Source organism: Chiloscyllium plagiosum, unplaced genomic scaffold, assembly GCF_037043375.1.
Source record: "Chiloscyllium plagiosum isolate Xiang-an unplaced genomic scaffold, Cpla_swu_hap1 HiC_scaffold_52, whole genome shotgun sequence".
NCBI classification, from domain to species: Eukaryota; Metazoa; Chordata; class Chondrichthyes; order Orectolobiformes; family Hemiscylliidae; genus Chiloscyllium; species Chiloscyllium plagiosum.
The window spans coordinates 30,828,490-30,849,736 of NW_028270190.1; positions in this window are offsets into that span (position 1 = coordinate 30,828,490).

Below are 21,247 nucleotides of genomic sequence, written 5' to 3' on the forward strand. Positions count from 1 at the left end.
CCCCTCATCTCTGGGTCGGTGCTGCTACCGAGATGTCGTTTTGCACTTTTCATTCAACGATGGTGGATCCCTGGCTTGATGGTTTCTGGTCGGCCATGAGGTTGCAGTCTAAATGAGTTGTACAGAGTAAGATTCTGCTACTGCCGATGGCCCACTGCACCTCATGTACGCCTCGTCGTTAATTGGTCGATCTGTTTGACGTTTGTCCCATTCAGAACGCAGGTTGCTCATTCACAAGTTGGGAGGGTCTAACAAATGTGCAGATGGCAAATCCTCCCCACAAAGTCCGTCCCGTGGCCATTCCTACGGATTTTTTAAATTGAGTGGTGTAGTTGCAGTAGGTAGAATGATGATGATGAGCCTAATTATATAATTCCCTTTTACTGATTTCCTCATAACCTGCAGCCTAGTAGCCACAGGATCCAGCTTCACTGCTGAGTCCTATATAGACGATATATGAAGAAGCTGACCGTCTCTGCCTGGCTTTGCTTTGTCAGTGGGACAGAACCCACCAGAGAGGATGATGATTTTGCCTGGGACAGAGCCCTTTTTAACAGAATGCTGTTTTACGGACACTGTCTGACTTTTGCTTGATTAGTCTGTGGGAATTATATAGCACGTCACTTTTAACGTATTGTTACAAATTTAAAGTCAAATAAACAGCATTAATTTTCAGTTAAAATCATTGAAGTGAACACTCATTAAATTCCAGAGTACAACGTAAAATATTGCACAATACAGTGACAATTGAAAACATCTTATTCATGTTCAGGTCAGTGAATGCACCATCTTACAGTCAGCAAAGCTGTTGAAAATGATTTTTGAAAAATGCTTGAAATCAGATACGGTGCTCCTCGGTCTCACCACTACCAGCAAAACCCTGGCAATCTCCAAAATCTGCCCGTCGTGCTTCCGAACTGGAACTGGACAGTTATTCACAACAGATCAGTTGGAGACATACCTGAACAACAGGGCTATTTTTGGCGCAGACTGGCTAATGGATTAGCATAGAGTTGGTGAAAGTCCAAACGCAGTTCAAAATTCGTAAGAATCATCTGACAGCAAGCATGTCCTGCAAGATTATTTCTTCTGATATGCCACCTAAATTCAATAATTCTGCACATTAGACCGGATCCTGAATGAACAGGTAATGAATGTGATGGATATCTGCTGCACGTGGTATTTTGCGTTGAATCCTTCATAAACCATATCCAGTGTATGTCAGATCAACAACATCAGAATCCACGCGGTATTGTGCAGCTCTGTAGATGTCAGCTCAATGCCCTTGCGTGTGACTTGAGCTGGAAATATCTATGTAGTTTGTTTCAGATTTGTTCTGACCAGAAAAAAAAAATATTTTCTAAAATGCCCATTTTTTATTCGTCAGAGGGAAACGGGTCTGGTTGGGTTAATCTTCAGAAGGTCAGTCTGGACTTGGAGGGCCGAAGGGCCTGTTTCCGCACATTTGGGAATCTAATCTAATCTTAACAGCAAAGTATCTTTCCTGAAGGACAGACATCCTTGGGGATAGTCCATACTTTTCGATTGTTCAATAAGCAAAAAATCCACCCATCTATTCAGTTTACTTTCGTGACTCAACATGATGAAAGCAATGCACAAATCACAGCAAGTGGTTTTGAGATGATCAGTTACCACACACAAGAACTAGTTATTATTAAGTGCAAGGACTTAATGAAAATGTCCCTCTATCTGAGCGAGGAAGATTGCGTCAAGTTCCACCTGTTTCAAAACCGTGTTGCAACATATCCTAACAGATTAATATTCAAATTTCGACACTAAGGAGCGAAGTTCGTAACTCGGTTAGCTCAATCAGTTGGATAGCTAGTTTGCAATGCAGATTAATGCCAACAGTGTTATTTAAATTCCCGTACTGACTGAGGTGACTGTAAACGACTGTCCCACTCAACCTCTTCCTTATTTGAGGCTTGATGACTGTCCAGTTAAACTACCACCAGTCGTCTATGTCTAATGACAGAACAACCCTGTCATCCCGTAGGAGTATGATGCCAAACCTTTCCATTTCGGATCCACAGGCTCACCCATAAACACCACCCCCGGGAAACTGCCGCAGATCTGTTCTGGAGCTGAGATGGCTGCTCTGAACCAACCCCGACCGTTTTCTTTCTACCCGTTATATCGTCAACCAGTGCAGAGGCACGAAGAGAAACTGTTTAAAGGAGACCTGTAGGACAGGCCTCCCAATTCTGGACCGAGCCCCGAGGCGTTAGGAAGGATGACTTTGCAGGGTTCACAGGGCTTTTTACTTTTGTTCCAGTCAACCGAGAGGCCTTCCCTGTGCCGTGTGTTACTGACGCTTTGGTCTTTTGATTGCACCCAACAAGGTCTCGTTCATTCCGTTCCTCCAGTGTATATTCCACAGATTTCTACACTGTATTTTGAATTACGTTATTACCCAACTCAGTTTTTTAAACTGTCCACCTGCATGTCTGTGTCTCCACCTTTCATCTTGTCGAGCCGCTACATCCATTTCCATCTCAAAATCGTCCAATCTCCACAATCTGTATCAGTTACTACAACCGTATCTATAATTATTAAATTCCTCTCGCACCTACATCCCTCCCTATCTCTCTGTCCTACTCCCAAGTAAGACACTCTTCTCTGCCTGTCTAACCGTCGGCAGCTCATTTTTTGCTCTACGACTGTGAATTCCTGCAGAATCCGTGCTACTCCATAATTGTCCAGCCTCCTCTAAACCCTGCAACCACGACCTATCTCTCCGAACTCCTCCAGCTCCTTTACACTCCCTATCTCTCTAACTACCTAATGCCCCTTCAGCCTTCCATATTTCACTGACCTCATTCTGGCCTTTCCCCCTCCCAATCTCTCTCACCACTTCCGGCCCCGCCGCCCTTACCTATATCTGTAACCACCTGCAACCCCCAAAAACATCCCTATCTCTCAAACTACTTAAGCGCCTACACCCTTCCCTATCTCTGTAAACATCTCCATACATTCCAGCCTAACCTATCCACCCAACAACCACCAGCACATAAACCCTCCCGAACTCTGTAACATCCTCCAGCTCCTTCAGCCATCGCTATCTCTCTAACCACGTCCAGCCAAGTCGAATCTCCTTATTTCTCTGATCTCCTCCAGGCCTTACATCCCAGTCTGCCTAACCTCCAGCGACTACAATCTTCCCTAACTCTCTGAACACCTCCAGCTTCACACCCCGACTTTTGACACTCACCATCTCTGGACACAAAAACCTCTCTGTCTATAATTATAAACACTTGAATTCCCTAAACCCCTTCCGATCTCTCGAAACTCCTCCAGCCACTACACCCACTCGCATATCTCTAACCACCTCCATCCGCTATACCCCTCCTGAACTCTCTAACCATGTCTCGACCCGAAAGCCCTCCCTATCACTAAAACCAACTCCAAAGGTCGCTAACCTTCCAAATTCTGTCTCTCCAATCACCTCCACATGCCTCACCCCTCGCTATCTCTCTTACCACTTCCAGTTCCACACCACTATTTATTTATCTCATCAACTCCAGCCCCCACACCCTTCTCTATCTGGCTCGCTCCAGCCCGAAATCCATCCCTGTCTCTTTAACCTCCAGGAGAAAGTGAGGTCTGCAGATGCTGGAGATCAAAGTTGAAACTTTATTGCTGGAACAGCACAGCAGGTCAGGCAGCATCCAGGGAACAGGAGATTCGACGTTTCGGGCACAGGCCCTTCTTCAGGCCTCTTTAACCTCCAGCTCTGGCAACTCTCCCAATATCCTGAAAAAAAAACAAAATCTCAGTAGCCTGTTCTCGCTTGCACAGGCCTCCCTATCTCTATCAGATCTCCAGCCTTGCTTTTCTCTTTCAATAAAATCATCCAGCTCGCCAGAGCACGATTATCTCCTCCAGACTGCACTCCCGCTTGTTTCTGTAACTTTGGCCAACATTTGCACTCTTCCAAAATTCTGTCATCACCACCTTCCGTGTTCCATACTTCTGTCAGTAAAATCCTCCACATTCAATTCCATTTTGTATTTCCTCCAGTCCGTTCAAACCTCCCTATTTCTGTAATCGACTTCAGCAACTGCAACCATTGCCTATCCATTTAATATTCGCCAGCACCTAAACCCATCCCTATCCCTCAAACATTGTCCAGCACCTACACACTCTCCCTGCCTCTGTAACCTTCTCCAGCACCCACACCCAATCCCTAACTCTGTAACATTCTCAGGCAACTACAGGCAATCCCTATCCCTATAAACTTTTCCAATAATTACACACCTTATCCCCCGCTTCGAGGTAACATTCTCCAGCACGGACATCCCACAATCCACGGAATATTCTATAGCACATGCACCCCTTCCAACGCTGTATCATTCTCCAGTATCTACACTCCTCCCTATCCTTGTAATGTTGTCCAGTACCATCACCACTCTCTGTCACTGTAGCATTCTCTCTCACCGACATCCCTCCTTAAGCATGTAAAATGTTGAAATACCGAATCCATTTCCAATATCTCGAACATTCTCCAGCACATGCAACCCTCGCTACCCATTTAACATTATCCTGCACCTACTTCACTCCCGGTCCCTGATACATTCCCGAGCTCCTACATTTTGACCTCCGGATGTCACATTCTTCAGCACTTAAAAGCTCTCACGATCCGTGTAACCTTTTCCAGCCCTGACAAGCCTCTCTTTTCCTCAAAACGATTCCAGCACCGGCCCCCTTCATATCCTGCAACGATGTCCAGGAACAGCATCGACTGCTTATCCGAGTAAACCGATTCAACCACACACCCATCCCCATCCCTGTAACATTCTCCAGCACCTACACCCACTCCTATCCATGTCACATTCTCCAGCACGTACACCCAGTCAATACCTCGGAACATTATCATGCACATACACACAAAACCTACTCCTGTGACTTTCTCAAACGCCGGCATCCCCATCCCTATAACATTTTCCAGCACCTCCGTCCCTCCTTATCCCGTTAACATATTCAGCCACTACACCCACTCCTTATTCCTGTAACATTGTCCAGCACCTTCACCCGCTCCCCATCGCGATAAAGATTGTCCAGCAACTATACCCACTCTTTATCTTTGTAACATTCTCCAGCACCCACACCGTCCCCTATCCCTGCCACATGCTCCATAAACTATACCTCGCACAATTCCTGCAGCATTCTCCAGCACACACACCCACTCGTTTTAACTGCAACCATCTCCAGCAGCTGCACAGACGCCCTATCCTTATAATATACTCAAGCACCTAGACCCAATCCCTGTCACGGTCACACTGTCCAACACCTACACCCACTCCCTGTTTCTGTGACATTCTTCAGCATATACACGCACTCACTATTCCTGTCACATTCTCGAGCACCTGCACCGGCTCACTATATTTCCAACCTTCTCATACATCTACACACCTCTCAATCCCTGCAATATTCTCTCGCACCTGAAACCCACCATATCCCTGTAACAACTCCAGCCACTACAAACATGCCAATTTTCTTATACTATTGTCCAGAACCTTCATTGGCTCCATGTACCTGTAACATTCTCCAGCACTTACACTCACCCCTTATCCTGATATTATTGCCGTGCACGAACGACCGTCCCTATCACTGTAACATTCTCCAGAGCATAAAGAGCTCCATATCTCTGTAAAATTCTCCTGCATCTACAATCAACCATATCCCTGTAAAAAATCTCGAGCACCTGCACCGCTCTGCATCCCTGTAGTTATGTCCAGCACGGACAAACACTCCCACTTCCAGAAACATTCTCCAGTCCTTTCGCATCCCCGTATTCCTGTAACATTCTCTAGCACCGACCCCATTCCCTATCCATGTCACATTCTGCAGCATCTTCACCCTTCCATATCACAGTACGATTCTCCAGCAATTGCACACACTCCCCATCCCTGTACTATTCTGCATTCCCGACACCCACTCCCTGTCCCTGTAACATTCTCAAGCACAACACTCACTCCCTTTCCAGTCACATTCTTCAGCACCTGTACCCACTCCGTATTCCTGTGACCATGAGGCGTTCTTCCTCATTCCTGAAGAAGGGCTGATGCCTGAAACGTCGATTCTCCTGCTCCTTGGATGCTAGAGGAAGAGCGCCTCATCTTCTGCCTTGGAACCCTTCAACCACAAGGGATGAATGCAGATTTCTCCAGCTTCCTCATTTCCCCTCCCCCCACCTTATCTCAGTCCCAACTCTCGGACTCAGCACCGCCTTCTTGACTTGCAATCTTCTTCCCGACCTCTCCGCCCCCACCCCCTCTCCGACCTATCACCCTCACCTTCACCTCTTTCCAACTATCGCATGCCCAACGCCCCTCCCCCACGTCTCTGCTCCCTACCTTTTATCTTAGCCTGCGTGGCACACCTTTCTCATTCCTGAAGAAGGGCTTATGCCTGAAACGTCGATTCTCCTGCTCCTTGGATGCTGCATGACCTGCTGCGCTTTTGCAGCAACACGTTTTTCAGCTCTGATCTCCAGCATCTGCAGTCCTCACTTTCTCCTAGATTCCTCAGCACCTCGACCAACTCCCTATCCCTGTCACATTCTGCAGTAACTGCACACACTCCCTATCCTTGTAACATTCTCAAGCACAAACACGAACTCTCTATCACTGTAAACTTCTCATCTACCGATACACCTAATCCCTGTAAAATTCTCGAACACCTATAAGCCGCCATATCCCTATAGCTTCGCCAGCCTCTACTCCCTCTCACTCTTCCCGTTACATTGTCCAAATCCTACAACTCCTACCTACGCCTGTAGCATTCTCCAGCACCTATCCCCAACCACGTACCATTCTCCAGAACCTGCACATTTCTGTATCGCTGTAGTATTCCCCAGCATCTACACCCTCACACTATTCCTGTAACATTCTCCAACCCGTTCAGAGCTCCCCATCACTGTCACACTCTCCAATACCTACACCCAAACCCTGTCACTGTAATCTTCTGCAACCGCTGTGCCGACTCATTATTCCTGGAATATTCTCCAGCACCTGTAACCTAATCCCTATCTTTGTAATCTTCTCTAGCACCAACACACACTCTCTATCCCTGTAGCATTCAACCACTCCATATTTCTGTAAGATTCTCAAGCACCCACAATGATCAGCTGTCCCCCTCCCGTGCTCTGGCACCGAAAGCTACTCCCGACCCCTGCAAAATTCTCCAACAACTACACCCACGAGCAATCCTTGGACATTCTCAAGCACCATCACCCACTCCTTACTCCTGGAACAATCTTTAACCTCTGCATCCGATCCCGATCTTTGCAACCTTCTCATCCACCTGCACTCTTCCATATCCCTGTTACATTATCTAACACCTACATCACTCCATATTCCTACAACGTTTCCAGCAGCAAAACAGACGCCCTCGTCCTGTCACATTGCCAGGACCTTCACACACGTCCTATCTCTCCAAACTTTTCCAGCAACTGCACTCAGTCCCTTTTCCTGTGACATTCTGAAGAACCATTTCCCCACTCCCTATCCCTGTAATGTTCTCCAGCACCTGTGCTAACACCACATCCATCTCCAGCACGGATAGTCACAGCCTATTCGTGTTATTCTGTTCAGCGTTGACGCACCTCGTATTCTATACATAATCATTCTCTGGCATCTACACCGCTCCCTATCCTTGTAACCTTCTCCAACCACGACACCCTCCCTCTTCCAGTCACATTCTCTAAAACCTGCAACTCTGCAATTCCGAGTAACATTCTGCAGCAACTACACCGCTCCCCATTCCTTCAACTTCCCCAGGACTTCCACCACGCCCGATCCATGTAACATCTCCAGGCCCAATAAGCACGCACATTTCCTCGTTTTTTTACACACCCTCACCCATTTCTTCTCCCAAAAACATTCTGCAACAGCAACAAACGTCCCTGTCCCTCGTCAGTTTCCAGCAACAACCCTAGCACTATCTCTGTAACATTATCCAGCATGGACACACGCTCCCTATTCCTGCAATACAGGGAAACTGATTCTGCCCTCCCCGTGTAACTATGTCAAACAACTACTCACATGTCAGATACCTGTCACGTTTTCCAGAACGTACACATCTCCCTATCGCTGTACCAACACACAATCCTTGTCCATTTTACATTGTCCAGCATCTGTGCAACTTGCTACTCATGTAACATTCTCCGGCACCTCCACCCCTTGATGTCCGTGTAACCTTCTCCAGTCCCGTGATATCATCTTATCCCGGTCACTTACTTCAAAACCTGTGCACATCCCCACCTGCACCATTCAGTATGCACGTTCGATCTCCAACCGTACCACTCACTATTGGTATCACATTGTCTGGCACCTTCACCTACTTCCTGTCACAGTGACGTTCTCTGGCATCTACACTTCCCCATACCTGGAATATTCACCAGCACCTACAGTATTCCGTGTACATTTAACATCTCCAATCTCTACACTCACTCTACATTTCTATAAAACTCTGGCGCACCTACACCTCCCTCTATCCGTGTCACAACGCCCTGCCCCTACACAACTCTATGGAAAATTCTCCAGCACCTACTCTGTTGCGTATTGCTGTAGCATTATCCAATGCCTACGCCCAATTCCTATACCTAAAACTTTCGCCAGCCCCTACACTAATCCCTATCCCTGTAAAATTCTCCAGCACTAACACCAAATCCGTGGCCATGTTACATTCTCCTACACCGACACTGCTCCATTACAATGTAACATTGTTGAGCACCTACATCCACTCCCTATCACTGTAACATACTCCAGCACGAACACCAACTCATCTCCATGTCACAATATCCAGCACCTGCACACTTCACTATCCCTGATATATTTTCCAACACCTACACCCACTCCCTGTACCTGAAGCATTCTCAAGTACCGACACCCGCTCTCCACCCATGTCACATTCCTCAACACCTGCACCCAATCTCTACTCCAGAAACATTCTCGAGTACCAACACCCGCTCTCTGTTCATGTTGCACTCTCCAGCACCTGAATCCCACCCTATCCTGTAACATTTTTCAGCACCTATAACCACTCTTAATTCCTGACCCTTCTCCAGCACCTGAAACCATTGCCTATCGCTGTAATGTTCTCCAGCACCCAGCCACACTCACCTTTCCTATCACATTGTGAAGCACCTGTACAAACTCACTACCATAACCATATTCTCCAGCACGTACACCCACTCGCTAGACCTGTAACACTCTCTACCAATTACAACCAATCCCTATTCGTGCAGCATACTTCAGCGACTACACGAGTCCCGATCCCTGGAACATTCTGAAAAACCTACACCCACTCCATAGCCCTGTTGTCTTCTGTAGCACCCAAACACACTGACTCTCCCTGTCAGTTTCTCCAACATTTACACCGCTGTCGCCTTCTCCGAAGCGTATTCCCCACGCAATCCTTGTAACATTCTCGAGCCCCTACACCTCCTCAAAATCCTGCGACATTCTCCAGCACCTAACCCCTCCACATCCCTGAAACATTCACCGGTACTTACCCGCTCCCTTTCCCTGTAACATTCTTCAGCACCGGTACACCACCCTACATCTGTAATATTCTCCTGCACCTAAAACTACTCCAGAATCCCTGAAACATTCACCAGCAGCAATATTCCTTCATACCCCTTTAAAATTCTCCAGCAATGGCAACCATTACCTTTCTCCGTAACATCCTCCAGCACGTCCATCCAGCCCTTTCCCTCTAACATTCTCCATGGCCTAAAACCCTTGCTATCCCTGTAACATCTCGAACGCTGCAACAAATGCCTGTCCCAGTAACTTGTCCAGGATCTTGAAACAATCCATGTCTCTGCAGCATTTTTCAGCAACAACCCTCACTCCCAATCCGTGAAACCTTGTCCAGCAAGTACAGCCCAACATTTCACTGTCACATTCTCCAGCACTGAATTCTCTTCATGTCCCTGTAACAGTTTTCATCACTACTTCCACTCTCTATCCATCTCACATTTTCCAGTACCTACAAATCTCTGTATTACTTTAACATTATCCAGCATCCACACCCATACCCTATTCAAGTATCCTTCCCCTGCACCTGGGCCCACCGTCTATCCCTGCAACATCCTCTGGCAAACATGCCCACTGTCTCTCCTTGTACAATTCTCCAGTACCAGGACACACTCCCTATCCCTGTGATTTGCACCAGCATGTACACATCTCCCATTCCCTGTAACGTTCTCCAGCCCCGACAATTACTGACTGTCCGTAATATTCTCCATCAACTTCACTCCATCCCTAAAGTGTAACTTTCTACAGTCCTTAAAGCCCTCGCTGTCCTGTAACCTTCTCCAACAACTATCCCTCCACAACTCGCTGTGACCTTCTCCAGCCCCTATCGGCCACACTACCCCTGAAACATTCTGCGACACCTGCACCCAATGCCTATGTCGAGATATTCTCCAGCCCCTGAACATCCGCCATAACCTACGAACTCTCCAGCACCGACACCCTCACAATCTATGTGAAATTCTCCAGCTCTGCCAACCCTCGCTAGCCCTGGAACATTGTCAAGCAAATCCACCCACTCCTTATTTGCAAATTTACTAGCCCCTACATGCACTCCATATTTTCTCGCTGTAACATTCACCAGCATCTATACCACACTGTATCCATTTACCATCACTGAACCCGGCACACACTCCAAATTACTGCGAAATTCTGCCAAACCAAAGGTCTCCCTACTCATGCAACATTGTGCAGCACCTAAACCAAACCGTATCCTTGTACTGTTCTCCATCACCTACACTGCTGCTTATCGCTGTAATATTCACCACACAGACACCCACTCATCTTCCTGCAACATTTTCTGGCTGGTACATGCACTTCATTTTCCTGTAACATTCTACTGCATCTACCCACACTACCAATCACTGGAACATTCTCCAGCGCCTACAGCCACATCTTATTCCTGTAATTTGTTCCAACCCCTAAATACCCCATCCTCTATCCATGATCATTCTCTCGCACGTGCAACGCTTCCTCTCTCTGAAACATTCTCCAGCACCAACACCCTCTCCCAATCCTTGTAACCTTCCCCAGCCACGACAGCCTTCCTCTGTCTGTCACATTCTCCAGCACCTGCACTTCTCCCACTCACTGTGACATTCTGCATCACTTCCATCCCGCCCCATTCCTGTAACCTTCTCGAGCACTTACACCCAACCATTTCCCTGTAACATATCTCCAATACCTGCATCCCTCCCTTTTCATGCAACACTTCCCTCCCCTCCAGCGACCCACTATCCCTGTTAATTTGTTACGGTCCTTCGTCCACTGCCTCTCCCTGTATCATTCTGCTGCACCAACATGCGTCCCACTGCGTCTAACATCCTACAGCAACGCCACCCATCTCTGTAACATTGTCCAGGACGTACACACATTCCCTTCCCCTGTAACATTCTCCTGCACCTCCTACCATTCCCGATCCCTGCTACTTTTTACAGGATCTATACATCACCTTATCGCGGTACCATTCTCCAGAACCTACACTTCTCCTATCACTTTTACATTCTCCAACAGTTTCATCTCTCCTTATCCATGTAACATTATTCAGCGACTTCATTTCTCCATATCCCTGTTGCATTCTCCATCACCTCTACTCCTTGTTATAACAGGAACATTCGCCAGCCCCGCTACCTCACCTTATTCCGGTCGCTTTCTCCAACACGTAATCCACCCTTATCCCTGTAAACAAGCAGCCAAACTGCATCACCCACTATTCCTGTAAGATCAGCAAACTGTACAACTAATGACGATTGCTTTAACACTGCCTGACACCTTCACCGACCTCCTGCCTGTAACATTCTTCAGCATCGATACGCCCTCTATAACTGCAACTTTCAGCAGCACCTATACCACACCGTTAACATTTGGCATCTCCAAACCGTACAGTCATTCCATATTCTTCCACAAAACTCTACCGCAACTAAATCTCTCTCTATCCTTGTAATATTGCACAGCACGTTCACCACTCCATGTTCTTGTGGCATTCTCCAGCTGCCTATTGCTGTAACATTCTCCATACCTACACGCACTCCCTTTTCCTAAAATATTCTCAAGGACATTCACCCACTCCCTATCGCTATAACGTTCTCCAGCAACTGCACACATTACCAATCCCTAGAACATTCTCTCGCACCCAAACACGCTGCCGTGTCTGTGACATTCTGCAGCAGATGCAGCCACTCCCTATGCCTGCAATTCTGTTCAGCTCCGTCACACCCCACCCCCTATTTGTGAAACTTTCTCCAGCACCTCAACCGATCCATCTCCCTGTAATATTCTCCAGGTGCTTCACCCACTCACTGTTGCTGTAACATTCCCCAGCGACACCACCGTTTCCTTTCCATGTGACATTCTACAGCACCAACAACGTTCCATATCCCTGTAATATTCTCCAGAACAATCTTGGGCGGCACGGTGGCACAGTGGTTAGCACTGCTGCCTCGCAGCGCCAGAGACCCGGGTTCAATTCCCGCCTCAGGCGACTGACTGTGTGGAGTTTGCACATTCTCCCCGTGTCTGCGTGGGTTTCCTCCGGGTGCTCCGGTTTCCTCCCACAGTCCAAAGATGTGCAGGTTAGGTGAATTGGCCATGTTAAATTGTCCGTAGTGTTAGGTAAGGGGTAAATGTAGGGGTATGGGTGGTTTGCGCTTCGGCGGGTCGGTGTGGACTTGTTGGGCCGAAGGGCCTGTTTCCACACTGTAAAGTAATCTAATCTAATCTAATCTCCCCTCACTATCACTGTAACATTCGCCAGCACCTCCATCTCTTCCTATCCGTCACATACTACAACACCAACACATCTCCCAATCCCTGTTATCATCTCCACCACCTACATCACACACTTCCCTATCGTTGTAATATTCTGCAGCACCTACTCAGCTCCCTATACTGTTCTCCACGTGCACCCTTCCCTATCCGTTCAACATTCTCCAGCACCTTATCTCCTCCCTATTCATTCCAAATTTTAATCCGTACAACCACTGCCTATTCCTGTAACATTGTCTAGCACGTTCACCCATTGTCTATCCCTGTAACATCCTCCAGCACATGTACTCCTCTTTAACCCTGTAAGACTCTCCAGCTCCTACACACCTCCATATCAAAAGTAATGTCTCCAGACCCTACACTAACTCCTTTATCCCGCAAAATTGTCCAACACCTTCTCCCCTCACTATCCCGATAACCCTTTTCACCACCTTCACCCCTCCCTAATCTGCCACTTTATCAAAGAACTACACTTATGCCCCATCCCTGTGCCCCCTATCCAGCACCGACACCCCTCCCTTTCCCTGTAACATTCTGAACATCCAACACACTTTCTCTGTTCCGTAACATTCTCTCGCACCGATACCTCTTGGTTTCACTGAAACCTTCTCCATCAAATACACGCCTCCATATCCCGGTAAAATTTCTATCCTTTACGTTCACTCCCTTTTCATGTAAAGTTGTCCAGCACCATCACGCACTCCCTGTCCCTGTGATAATATCCTGCAAGTCCAGTAACTCCTCATATTGTTGCCCTTGTCCAGCACGTACACCTCAAATTTCTCTGTCATATTCTGCATCACCTACATCTTTCACGATCCATGTAACATTCTCCCGCACCTACCCCCACCCCCGCCGCCCCCCCCCCCCCCCCCCCCCCCGCCGATATCCCGGTGACATTCTCCAGCATCAACACTGATTCCTGTCCCTCTAACATTCTCCAGCATCTATGCACCTCACTGACCCTGTCACCTTCACCAGCCACAATACCACTCCCTATCCACTGTCACTTTATCCAACTTCTCCAGCCTTCCCGATCCCTGTAAACGTCTCTACCAGTCTCTATAAGAGTAAGATCTCCAAACCGTGCAACCATTCATTACTGATGTAAATTGTCCAGCACCTTCACCCACTCCCTGTCACTGTAACATGCTCCAACTCCGACATCCCTCTCGGTTCCTGGACACGTCTACACCACCTCCACCACTCTCGATCCCTGCAGCTTTTTTCGAGCACCTACATCCCTCCGTATTCCTGTAACTCTCTGAATCACCTACACTCCTCCCTATCACAGTAATATTCTTCAGCACCTACACCACACTCTGTTAGCGTAACCTTCACCAGGCGTTCACCCACTTCTTATCCAAGTAACGTAATCGAACAATTAATTGCCTCCCTACCCCATTAAATTTCCAACCAGTACAGCTACTCGCTTATCCTGTAACATTGGCCATCTCGTTTACCCACTCCGTATTCCTGTACCATTTGCCAGCACCTACTCTCATGCCTATCCCAGTAACATTCACCAGCAACTGCACAATACTCAATTATTGTAACTACTCCAAATCCATGTTCCTGTAACATTCTCCAGCACCTATACCAGTCCCTAACCCTGTAACATTCTACAGCACCTTCACTTATAGCTTCAACCGTCTCATGTTCCTGCACATGTATTTATTTCTGTAAAATTCTCCAGCAACTATTCCATTAATTATTGGTGTAACATTCCGCAAAACCTACACGTCCTCCCTATCCTGTGACATTGTCCATCACTTGCAACCATCCCTATCCCCGGAAACTTCTCCAGACCCGAAACCCCTCGCTTTTCCGGCAACCTTCTCCAGCACGACCATGCAGTCCCTATTCGTGTAACATTCTCCATCCATCCCTTATTAGCATTCCCTATCTCTTTAACACTCTCCAGCTCCGGAACACCTCCGCATCCCTCCAACAGTCACCAGCACCTATACACGATCCGATCCCTGTAACATCTCCAGCCTCTTCGAACAATCCCTATTCCTGTAAAATGTGTCCAGCACTTTCACGGAAATCTTGTCCCTGTAAAATCTTTCATCACCTACAGCAACTCCCAATCCCTGTCACATTATTCCAAAAGTACACACCACGACTTCCCTGTTAAATTATCCGAACCGACATCACTCCCTATCTGTGCAATATACTCAGTACCTACTTCTGAGCTTGTGAGTACAGGAATAGAAGGATAGAGCAGATGAATGCATGGCTGAGAAGCTGGTGTATGCGAGAAGGATTCACATTTTTGGGTCATTGGAATCACTAGAATGAACTGTACAAGAAGGATAGATTACACCTAAATTGGAAGACGTCCAATATACTGGCAGGGAAATTCGCGAGACATGATCGGGAGGATTCAAACTAGGAAGGATGGGGGTTGGGGGTGTGAGGGTGTATCCAGGGAGATAGTGAGGAAAGAGATCAATCTGAGACTTTTGAGAACAGAAGCAATGGGGTCAGAGCGGTAGATGTGATCGAGATGGACTTCAGCAAGGTGATCGAAAATGTTCCTCTGGGAGACTGGTTAGCAAGGTTAGATCTCACGGAATACAGGGAGAACTAGCCACTTGGATACATAACTGGGTCAAAGATAGAAGAGAGAAGGTGGTGGTGGACGCTTGTTTATCAGACTGGAGACATGTGACCAATGGAGTGCCGCAAGGATTGGTTCTCGGTCCTACCGCTTGTCATTACCATAAATAATTTGGATGCATGCAGAAGAGGAAATTAGTGACTTTGCAGGTGACACAAAAATTGGAGGTGTCGTGGACAGCGAAGAAAGTTACCTCAGGTTACAACAGAATGCTGACCAGATGGGCCAATGGGTTGAGAAGTGGCAGATGGAATTTAATTCAGGCAAATGCGAGGTGCTGCATTTTGTGAAAGGAAATGTTAGCAGGACTTATACACTTAATAGTAAGGTCCGAGGGAATGTTACTAAACAAAGCGACCTTTAGCTCCTTGAAGTGGAGTCGCAGGGAGATAGGATAATGAAGAAGGCGTTTGGTAGGCTTTCTTTTATTGGACAGAGTGCTGATTCCAGGAGTTGAGTGGTCATGTTGCGGCTGTACAGGACATTGGTTAGGCCGCTGTTGGAATATTGCATACAATTCTGTTTTCCTTAACATCAGAAATATGTTGTTAAACTTGAAAGGGTTCAGAAAAGATTTAGAAGGTTGTTGCCAGGGTTGGAGGATTTCAGCTATAGGGAGGGGTTGAACAGGCGAGGGATGTTATCCCTGGAGCATCGGAGGTTGAGGGGTGACCTGATAGAGTTTCACAAAATCATGAGGGGCATGGATAGGATAAATAGACAAAGTCTTTTCCCTTGCGTCGTGGAGTCCCGAACTAGAGGGCATAGTATTAGGGTGAGCGGGAAAGATATAAAAGAAAGGGCAACTTTTTCACACAGAGGGTGGTACGTGAATGGAATGAGCTGCCGGAGGAAGTGGTGGACGCTGGTACGATTGCAACATTTAAAATGCACTTGGATGGGTATATGAATTGGAAGGGTTTGGAGGGATATGGGCAGGATTCTAGCAGGTGGGACAAGATTGGGTTGGGATATCTGGTCGGAATGGGCGGAATGGACCGAAGGGTCTGTTTCCATGCTGTATATCTCTATGACTCTGTGACTCAATCGCTGTCCCTGTCACTGCAGTTCAACACCCTGTCCCTGTAACATTATTCACCACTAACACCCCTCAAACACTGTAACATTTTCCAGTATCTACACACCTCCCTATTCTGATCACGTTCTCCTGGTCCTCCTCCCCTTCCGATCCCAGTAAACTTCATCAACACCTGCACCACTCCTTGTTCCTGTAAGACCTCCAAACTGTACACCTACTCCTTATTGCTTTAACATTTTACAGCTCCTTCAACTACTCTCCGTCACTGAAACATTCTCCAACACCGACACCCGCCCGATCCCTGTAAACTTCTTCATTAACTGTCCCACTCTATCCCTACACCCTTTCCCAGCAACTACACACGTTGTTATCTCAGTAACATACTGCAGCATCTGCACACCTCCCTGCCTAATAACATTCTTTGACACATACACCACTCCCTATTACTGTAACATTCACCAGTATCTAGACATCTTTACTTGCCCTATAAAACTCTCCAGCACCTGCACCGCTCCATATCCCCGTATCATTCCCTCAGGGCCCACCCTTTTCCATATCACTGTAACATCTCCACACACATACCCCAGCACCGACAACCACTGCCTCTCCGCGTAACATCCTCGAGAAACTAACCCCCTTCCTCCCCCTGTAAAATCTCCAACCAGTACGACTACAACCTAATCCTGAAAAAGTGTCTAGCTCCTTCATCCACTCGCTATCTTCGTAACATTCTCCGGCATCTACACCCCTCCAGATCGCTGTCACATCAACAAGATCCTCACCACTCCCAACTTATGTAACATCTCGGAGCCAGACACTCACTATTCCTGTAACATTCGCCAGGACCAACGCCCCTCCCCATCATTTACCATTGCCAAGCACCGACAGCCTTCCTTACAACTTTACCATTCTCTGGCACCTATACCACTCCCTATCTCTGTAACATCTTCCAGTACCTACACCCACTCCCCATCCCTGTAAGCTTCTCTGGCCCCTGCAGCCTCACCCTAGCCCTGTAACATTCTACAGCACCTGCACCACTCCTGATCCCTGCCACATTCACCAGGACACTCATCACTCACAATCTATGGAACATCTCAGAGTCCTGCACCCACTCGCTAGTCATGAAGCATTCGCCAGGGCCTACACCTCTCCCTATCCGTTCAAGATTGCCCAGCACCTGCAGACCTCCATACCGCTTTACCATTCCCTGGAAACTATATCCCTGCTTATCCCTGTAACATTCTCTAGTACCTATAACCAATCCCGAAACCAATCTCCAGCAACTGCAGTCGTCTGTATCCCTGTGGTTTTCTCCAACACCAACTGTCTCTTCTGGTATATGCTCCAGGACCTACACACACTTCCTATCCTTGTGACTTTCTCCAGCATCTATACCGCTCCCTATCCCTGTAACATTCTCCAGTCGCTTCACCTACTCCCTATCCCGTGACATTCTAAAGCGGATACACCCTTCTCCATACCTGCAAAGTTCGCCAGCGCCTAATTCCTTCCTTGCACCTATAACACACTCTGACACCCTCACCCTCAATATCCCTGCAACTATCTCCAGCACCTGCGTACCTCCCTATCTCTGTTACATTCCCCAGCACTTGCACCCATTCCCGATTCCTGTAACATTCGCCAGACCCTACACAGGTGCTATCCAAGTAACATTCTGTTACCCCGATACAAACTGTCTATTCAAGTAACATTCACCAGCGCCAACAGAATTCCCCATGCCTGTAACCATCTGTACCATCGGCTCTGCTCTCTGTCCCTGTCATATTCTCCATCGCCTACATACACACTCTCTTTCCCTGTTACATTCTCCAAAACCTACTCCGCTGAGGATGCCTGTAATATTTGACAGCCCTTCCCTCCACCTATAATATTCTCCAGCTCCTATATGCTTCCCTACACGTATAACCTGCTATAATATCTGCACAACTCTCTATCCTGTAACATTTTCCAGCTTCCACATACCTCCCTTTCCCTAAACACTTCTGCAGCACTTCTGCCCTACCTGTCCCTGAAACATTTTCCAGCATCTGCACACACTCCCGATTCCTGTATCATTCCCCAAAACATACACTCATCACTTTCTCTGTGACATTCTCCCGAATATCCAACCCTCCCTATCCCTGCAACATTCCCCAGCACCTAAAGCCTCTGAATCATTATAGTGTTCTCCAGCACCGGCACCCACTCCATCTCCCTGCAAGATTCTATCGTACCGACACTCACACCCTATCCCAGCAACATTCTCCAGCACTGACACCCACTTCCCATCCCTGTCGTTATTCCCTAGCACCTAAACGCCTTCCTATCCTTGTAACAGTCTCGAGAACCTGCGCCCACTCACTATTGCTGTAACACTATTGCTGTAACATTCTCCAGCATCTACTGACACTCCCTATTGCTATACAATTCTTCAGCACCTACATACACGCTCTATCCATGTACCTTTTCTGCATCATCGGCACCCTCCTTCTTCTTGTAATATTTTCCAGCATTTGCACCCATTCCCTCTTCCCAGAGTATTTCCCAAAACCAACCACACTCACTTTGTCTGTGACATTCTCCAGGATCTCCAACCCTCCCTAACACTGTAAAGTTCTCCACCACCGACAACCCTCTGCATTCGTATAGAATTCTTCAGCAACTGCACCCACTTCCTGTCCTTATATCATTCTCCAGCAATGACACTCACACGCTATCCCTGCAGCAATCCCCAACACTGACAACCACTCCTCATCCCTTTGTTATTTTCCAGCACCTACACCCCGTCATATCGCTGCAGCAGTGACTCCCAATCCCTGTCGGTATTCCCCAGCCTCTATACCCCTTCATATCCTTGCAACATTCGACAGTACCTACACACAATCCCTTTCGCTGTAACATTTTCTAGTACCTACACAGACTCAATATCCCTGAAAGATTCTCCAACAGATTAACTCCTCTCTCTCTGAAACATTTTCCCTCACCTACACCCAATTGTGATGCTCGTAACATTCTCCAGCAACGACAGCACTCCCTACCACTGTATCTTCCTCCAGAAATTTTACCCTTCGTTATCTCTATAACTTTCTCCAGAACCTACAACTTTTCCTACCCTGACATGTCCTCCAACTCCTGCACTCATCACTATCCCTTAAAATTCTCAAAGATCATTTCCACTCTCTATTAGTTTAAACCGTCCTTATTAAACTTGCCCACCCTTTATTGCTGTAAAACATTCCAGCCTAAAAGACATCGTTATCTGGGTAAGATTCTCCAGCACCTACACCTCTTCGCTTTTCTGTAACATGCTACACCACCTACACTCCTTCATATCCCTGTAACATTTTCCAGAAACTACTCTGAAGACCTATCCAGTTAAGAGTCTCCAGAAAATACGTCGTTCCCTAACCTTGATACCTCCTCCAGATACTGCACTCCTCCCTATCCCTGTAACATTTTTTCAGGACCAACCTCGAATCTGTATTCCTTTAAACACGTCCAGCCCCTGCCCACTCCCTATTTCTTTTACCATGTCCAGTCTCGACAACTCTCCTTATCTGGGAAACAGACTCCTGCTTCCACAACCCTCCGTATCCCTGTAAAATATTCCATCATCCATACTCCGGCCGATCACAAAAACCTCTTTCAGCCCTGCACCCCTCCCTATCCTTATCACATACTCCACCTCCTAGACCGCGACCGACTGTTGCAATATTTGGCAGTAGCCATATCCTCCCTCTACCTGTAACATTCTCTGGTAAATGGACAACAATTAAACCACCCCCAACATTCAAAATGTGTCCTTGTTAGTTGATGATGCAATACTAGGTGGGAATGAGGGTTCTCGTTTGAGAAAGATCAAAATTGACGTCATTTGGTTTTGAATCCTCACATTGTGAGGTAGTAATTAACACGTGTGTCACCAGTTCTTTCCTCTCCGATATAGCATAGTTTCAATATGTTCACATACTATACTCGATACCTTATTGATACCATACTGATACGTACCCAGCATAAGTACGAGATAGTTCGCCTGACTCAACTTCTTCTAAATTTGATAGGGACGACTGAACCTGGCTTTGAAGGGATCTACTATCAGTGGTTATAATACTAACACGTCATCCCTTCGGGAAAACGTCCGAATCACAGAGCTTTCATCAGCTAGCAGCTGCATCCAACACTGTGGCCACGTTAGGTGCTCTTTATCTAACTCACCTACACGATTTAATCTCTCCCTCACTTCCAATACATAACTTAAGTGTGAGATATCCGACTTTCGATCTGTCAATTTTTCTACCATTAATTTCAAAGAAAGTCTCACTTCATGCTCGAATATTACCTCAAAGGGAGTGAACTGAGTAGATTCGATTGATGCATCTCTAACGGCAAACAATACGAATGAAATATCTTTATTCCAATCGTTCAGGTAATCCTGACAGCATCTTCTCAATATGGTATACAAGGTCTGATGTCACCTTTCTTAAGCTCCCTGGGATTCAGAAAGATATGCACTGGATTTCAAGTGTTGTATACATAAGCTATCCATAACCCCCCGTAAAGGTCTCCTCAGTAAAAGTTTACCCTCAGTCCGAATGACTCTCTCTCAGTAGCCTATACCGTGTGACGAAATCTAAAATGTGTCTACCTCCGCTTTTGCCTCGATACTCAGTTATGGCTTTGCCTGTGAAAACTGGTAGCCACATCCATTGTGGTTAACAAGTATTTGTTCCACGTTTCGTTCTATGAAGGGGA